At 33.4% G+C, this 6,796-nt stretch overlaps 1 non-coding gene across 1 annotated transcript; it reads right to left on the bottom strand.

The window, feature by feature from the left end:
• Nucleotides 1-1,223: 1,223 nt before the first annotated feature.
• Nucleotides 1,224-1,327, bottom strand: LOC112825520 (U6 spliceosomal RNA). The gene has a single exon (XR_003208720.1). It is a non-coding gene; the product is annotated as a U6 spliceosomal RNA (small nuclear RNA).
• Between the last annotated feature and the right edge of the window lie 5,469 nt (nt 1,328-6,796).

Below are 6,796 nucleotides of genomic sequence, written 5' to 3'. Positions count from 1 at the left end.
TTTGAAATATAGCCCAGACTAGTGATCCTTTTGTAATATCACAAACCTAAATTGCTTAGAACTTCCTGGATTTTCTTTTACCTATTAGTGTGCTAACAAATTCATTATATGAACAAATCTTTTTGACTAAATGGGGAGATGAATATGACAAAGTTTAAGCAATAGATAATTTACATAGGTAGAATATTGGCTAATTATGAAAGGGAAAATGAAACAGAGAATTTAATACATTTCTTTGGGATTTTGCTTCTACTTATCCAAAATATAGATCCTATCCTAGAATTGTTTTATTTTTTAACATATTGGGCAAACTCAGGATTTTTAGTAGCAAATAATCACAGTCAATAATCATGTATGATTTGAATTGTTTTCTCCTTGACTAGCAACAATTATTTAATTAGTTGATTTGCTATTATCAATACTTAAGATCATGTGGCAAAGTAAAAACAAAAACTATAGCAATTAAAGCTAATCAAATAAAAATATTTTTGGTATCATTCAAATAGCTGAGAATATATTTATATATTTCTTATAAAAATTATTTACATAAAAAGCTCCAAGCAAATACTTTTAGTGAATCAGGAAAGGCATTCTTAGTTTTGTGTGCATCTACAAGATTAATTACATAAAGTATTTGAAGATTTCTTTTTTAAGTTTTTATTTTAATTCCAGTGAACACAGTGTTATATTAGTTTCAGGAGTACAATATAGTAATTCACCACTTCCATACATCACCTGGTGCTCATCACCTATTTGACCCATCCCCCATCCCCCCTCCCCTCTGGTAATCATTTATTCTCTATAGTTAAGAGTCTGTTTCTTGATTTGCTCTCTCTATATATATCTTATTTTTTCCCTTTGCTTTTTTGTTTTGTTTCTTAAATTCCACATATAAGTGAAATCATATGGTATTTGTCTTTCTCTGACTGATTTATTTTGCTTAGCATTATACTCTTCTAGCTCCATCCATGTAACTGCAAATGGAAAGATTTCATTCTTTTTTTTTTTTTTTTTTTAATTTATTTGTCAGAGAGAGACAGAGCACCGGCAGGGGGAGCGGCAGGCAGAGGGAGAAGCAGGCTCTTCACTGAGCAAGGAGCTCAATGTGGGACTCAATCCCAGGACCCTGGGATCATGACCTGAGCAGAAGGCAGATGCTTAACTGACTGAGCCACCCAAGGGCCCCTTCATTCTTTTTTAGGGCTGTGGTATATATATACCACAAAAATATGGAACACTTCACGAATTTGCGTGTCACCCTTGTGCAGGGACCATGCTAATCTCCTTATCATTCCAATTCTAGTATATGTGCTGCTGGAGTGAGCACAAGGATTTGAAGATTTCTAAGATATTTGTCTTTAAACAGTATAATTCCCATTATTAAACAAGTTGAATATTTTAAAATATTTATTCTTCCATGTCTAACAGATATATATGTTACCATACCTACACTGATTATCTCATTGTTCAGAACAAAAAGCCATTTTGATCTTTAATATTTGTGTACAAATTGAGATCCATTATCTTTGAAACTGAAAACATTCTTATTGTCTCCTATGTCTGCTATTTTACTTTTCATTTTTAAGCATAACCTGAACTAAGCATCTTTTTAAATAGTTGCTAACTTTTAGTAGATATTTATGTAATAATTATATTTATAAAATTTCAAAGCTATAATACATGTTATAAAATATAAAAGAAATGACACAAGCTCTTAAAACCAAATTTAGAAATATTTAGCATGAATAAAACACCATATATTCCTCTCTTTTTAATGTATTGATAGCATAAGATAAATTAGTCTTACACTATATTTTTCTTGAATACTAACAAATTTTAGCTTCAAAGTGCATGCAATTTTGTTTCTAAACAGCAGATGGCAGTATCAAATTCTAGATTCACTACAATTTTTTTTTCTTAAACTTTTTATTTTTTTTTTTTAACTCAGAATGCAATGCTTGGCTTAACCTCAGAAACACAATTAGCTTTAATTCAGGAAATACAGTTTTACTGGCATTAATTCCTGAAGAAAAATGTTTGCAATATCTAGAACAAAACACTGTTTCTTCAGAATTAATATCTGACAGTGGCTGAAAAGCCAATTGATCAAATTTTAGAGGCATTAACATCAAAACGAATGAAATCAAACTCTTAGTCCAATTGATTACACTAATAGCCCTGGAACACTCCACTTTAAAACTAGGATAATATGGGGGCGCCTGAGTGGCTCAGTCCGTTAAGCAATGGACTCTTGATTTCGGCTGGGGTCATGATCTCAGGGTCATGGGATTGAGAAAAAGTTGGGCGGGCTGTGTGCAGAACCTGCTTAAGATTCTTTCTCTGCCTCTCCCTCTACCCCTCCCTGCCCCCTCCCTCTCTTAAAACAAAAACAAAAACAAAAAATCCCCTCTGATAATCTCCTTTGAACATCCGTAGAGATTAGGATGCCTGTGAGGGAAAAGGCTGAATTGAAGTACAGTAGAACAAGGAAGCCCAAGGCCTGATGGTCACATCTATTCTAAAGGTAAAATAAAAACTAAAAATTAAAATAAAATAAAACAATAAAATTTGCCAAACTGTTCTTTTCTTTCCCTCAAGAACTGTAGTCTAGGGTAGCACATATGGGGAAAGAGCTGAGGAGAAGGAAGAAAGATGGAAAAAAAAAATAGATTCATTCTCACAGAAGAGAGATATTCCAGTCTGGTATAGGAAGAACAGATTTATTTATTGTGGAATTATGCTGTAAACACAAAGTCTTTGGTAGAAGAGTTTAGTCAGCAACTTTATCTTGATGATTCCTTATTCTTATTCTGGTTCATCCCGAGCTGCCAAGTAGGGCCAGAGGTAGAGTTGCCAACTTGAAGTGCTCATCTGTTTATGTGTTCTATTTTGTCCCACTTTCAGCAACGCCAGTGATATATCATTCTGTCGTGCCAAGTGATTTTCTTAGAACAACATTTTGGAAATTTAGCCTAAAATGTTCTCTTGATCTATCATTATCCCATTTCTCTTGTTTACATTTTTTTTAAACGTACTTTTCCTCTGTTTTCTTTGTCACTCAAAATTGAATTATATGTCTTTTTCTCATCACTTAGCAAAGTATTAATAATTTAGCTTTTTCTGTGTTTCCTACCTCATTCTTTTCAACTTCTTATGCTTGATAAAATAGATTTTGAATGTAACTGTTTTAATCCCGTTTAATATGTGCTTTTTTCTGTTTCAGAATATCCCTCATGTGTAACTTAAAAGAGACCCCCTCTGTGGTTTATGCAGTCACTGTTGTCACTTCTCTACTGAATTTGTATAAATGGCTTGTTCAATTATTTCCACTCGACCATAAACAGTGTGCATTTGTTCTACTGACTTAATAACATCAAAAGTAAGATTTAATTGTCTTTATCTATTTTCCCAGGATTTAAAAAACAAAAGGCCTTAAGTAAATCACTCTCCATTCCTGGTTGTGCAGAACTCCAGAATGTTATTACCTTGGGATGTCGGGATGTTTTAAAAAACAAACATACAAATAAACCAAGACAAAACTCGGTGGTGTCTGGAGTTCAGTGAGGGTAGGACTGACATCACTGATCCAGCTGCTGGGGTCCTCTTCACAGTCTGGATTCCACCAAAAGAATAAGGGGGGTGGGCAGGAGTAGCAAACTCAAGTATTCACAGGTGACAAATATGTACATCAATGAAGGAAGATTCATTTCTCTTGAAAAAATTATATAGTGCTGTCTTTCCTATTTCCACTTTTCCTAGACATGTGGCACGTTAGGATTAGTTTCAATTGCAACAAAACAAAACAAAACAAAACAAAAAACAAAAAAAATCCCATAGAAATAAAAAAGTAACAATGAATAAAAGTCATTTCTCTCTTGTGGAGAAATTCAGAGATAGTCCGACACTGGGATGGCAACTGTGTTCCAGAAGGTTTTCAAAGACCAAAGCAACATCTAATCAACTACTCTGCCATCCTCAGTATATGTCCCATGTCCTCAGGGTCCAAAATGGCAGTAAGAGCTTTCCCCATCATCTCTGTATTTCAGGAAGGAGAATGAAGTATTATATTGAGAAGAAAGGGAGGAAAAAGCTTTTCAGCAGCTGTCTTTAAAGGAAGGTTCCAGTAGCTGTCATATGACACTTTCGCTAACATTAACTGTCTAGAACTTAATCTCGTATCCCACCAAGCTTAAGAGATTATAGAAAATGTGCCTTTTTCCATTCTACCTGGATGTTATCCCTGAATATTTCTCAACACAGAGATCTATGTAACCAATATCAAAAAGTCAGTGTAGACACAAACCTAGTCCTTTAACTTTGAGTAGAAGTACAAATGCTGTATTGAGTGTCTCTCTCATTTTTGGTTGTGACAATCAAATCCAAATGAATTTGATTGAAACTAAAATAAAAGAAAATGCATTATACTCTGTTGTTATGGTAACTAGAATGGTTGAAATACACTCATTATTTTCACAGCATAAATGATACATTTCTAACCATGTATTTTAAAACAAATTGCTGCCGTATTTGCCTAATAGAGTATAAAGGAATATTTGTTTCTTAGTTTGGCAAAAATGACAGTTTTGACTAATTTGACACATTTTTAGCAGTTCTTTAATGTATTTGATTTAATTAAATTGTCATCTTGTTTTCACAATGAGCAACAGAAATAAAATTTAAAGGTCTAAACAGAAGAAGATTAAATTTGAATCCATCGGGTGAACCACTTAAAATTTTCATTTGCAATTTACTAACAGAACAAATAAGTAATTTTACTGGATATGAACCATCTCAAAAAGAACATGGACAATTGCAGTGTCACTTAGGGATTTAAAGCAACCTACAGATTATGTTCTTAGAGTCCACAAAATGTTACAGCCCAATATTTGGAAAATCAACATTTTGCTATGACATGTGTGTATATGATATGTGCCTATGGATAGGTGCATATAAAGTTGTAAAAGATAAGGCAAGTTTAAACTTCTGACCACAGTGGAAACTTTCAAATATTCAGTTTTTTGATAAATGTACCATGGTTATATAAAATGTTAACATTAGAGTGAAAGATATACAGAAACTCTCTGTACTTGATAGACTTGTAAATCTCATATTATTTCAAAATAAAACATGTTTTAAAAATATTCAGTCTTAAAATACATTGGAAACATTTATTCAAAGTTTTATTGGCATTATGAGTAATATATTAATAATATTATATATAGAAAGACAGAGTGAAAAAGTTAGTTTGAATATGACTGTTTTAAGTCATTCACATTCAGCCTTATCAACTTTACCTGAAGTTGGTCCATATCACCTCCCAACCTAGACACACAGTTAGGATACAATAAACATTTACAGCAAACAACAGAAGCATTGAGATATCAAGGATTCACTATATATCAGGAAATGATAAAGTTCCACAACCTTTTAGCACCTATGTGAGGCTGCCTTGGAGAAAGCATATCCCACATTCATGAACAACAGTCTACAGCTTTGAAAGGCAAATGTGAAAGGAAGTATTGACCCTAGTGATTCATTAAAATGTTGGAAAAAAAAAAACAACCCTCATCCAGCTTTCCTCGTAATGCAAGTTTTTTTCTACCTTCTTTTTCACAATTAAAGCTACCACCATTTTTCCAGATGTCCAAGAGAAAAAATTAACGCAGAAATGTATTTTTGTTGCTGAAATATAGGTTTGTATTTATGTTTGACCCCTCCGTTCCATGAAACCTTCCAATTCAGGATGCTCTTGATCTGAACAGCCTGGTGCCTGCTCCCCCATAGTCTCTACCTTTTATTATTACATAAGTAATTTCATGAAACACCATCAGGTTTTTCATCAATATCTCTGGACCGGCCCTGATGCACTACCCCCACACACATATTCAAAGATTTTGAGGTTTAATACTGAGCTCCAGTATTCATTCTATTCAGTTCAATAAATCAAAAGCACATTTTACTACAGGCTATGGACTAAACATTTTTATTCACAAGGAATTAAGGCCAAATGCTTGAACTTGTGAAAACAGTGGGGGAATTGGCCATCCAGCGTTGTACTCATTCCTACTGTCCAAATTTAGTCTATTTTAGGAAAAATGGACTCTGAGCTCTCTAGATCTGCTCTCCACATCATTTCTCTCTTTACTTAAAATACCTATCCTTTCCCCATTTCTTTCTTTCCAGTTATCCATAAAGATCTACTTGAAGATCTACTTGAAGGATCTTTATTGCAATTTTTTTCTAAACCATACAGCAACAAATGATCTCCCCATTTGTTTTTAAAGAATACTGATTTACACAAGTTCAAGAACATAAACCATAAAAAATGAAGAGATTTGATTACATAACAATTTCAATTTCTATAAATCAAAGGCTGCAGAAACAAAGCTTAATAATAGTAAGTTTAGAATTGTTTAGACATGGAGAAAGCCTTCTGGGACATGTTTAGCACATTCTATTTCATATTAATATAATCCTCTTCTGTGCTCTTTATCCTCTACTAGGTTGTAAGTTTCTTGAGAAAGCAAGGATATCCTTTAATTTTCTTTTTTCATAATACTTTCTATTATACCCCACCCAGCCATATGATGAATCTTATTTGTTGAATGTATCATAATCTACTTACCAAACCCAATAATAGGTTAAAGGTAAGCAACATGCTGAGAGATAATTCTCCACAGATAGGTCTCTTACCTTTCTGGGTAAGATATTTTGGGAGCAGATGCACTCACTGCCTTTGTCCCAGAATATATTTCCAGGGATATTGGTATGGGGAATGGCCTTAGACTATGTTGAT

This window comes from Callorhinus ursinus, unplaced genomic scaffold (genome assembly GCF_003265705.2).
Source record: "Callorhinus ursinus isolate GAN/ISIS: 27379988/994484 unplaced genomic scaffold, GSC_fseal_2.0 scaffold4, whole genome shotgun sequence".
In the NCBI taxonomy this organism is placed as follows: domain Eukaryota; kingdom Metazoa; phylum Chordata; class Mammalia; order Carnivora; family Otariidae; genus Callorhinus; species Callorhinus ursinus.
Note: the sequence above shows the minus strand (reverse complement) of the source record. Positions and strands in the feature narration are given on the sequence as shown.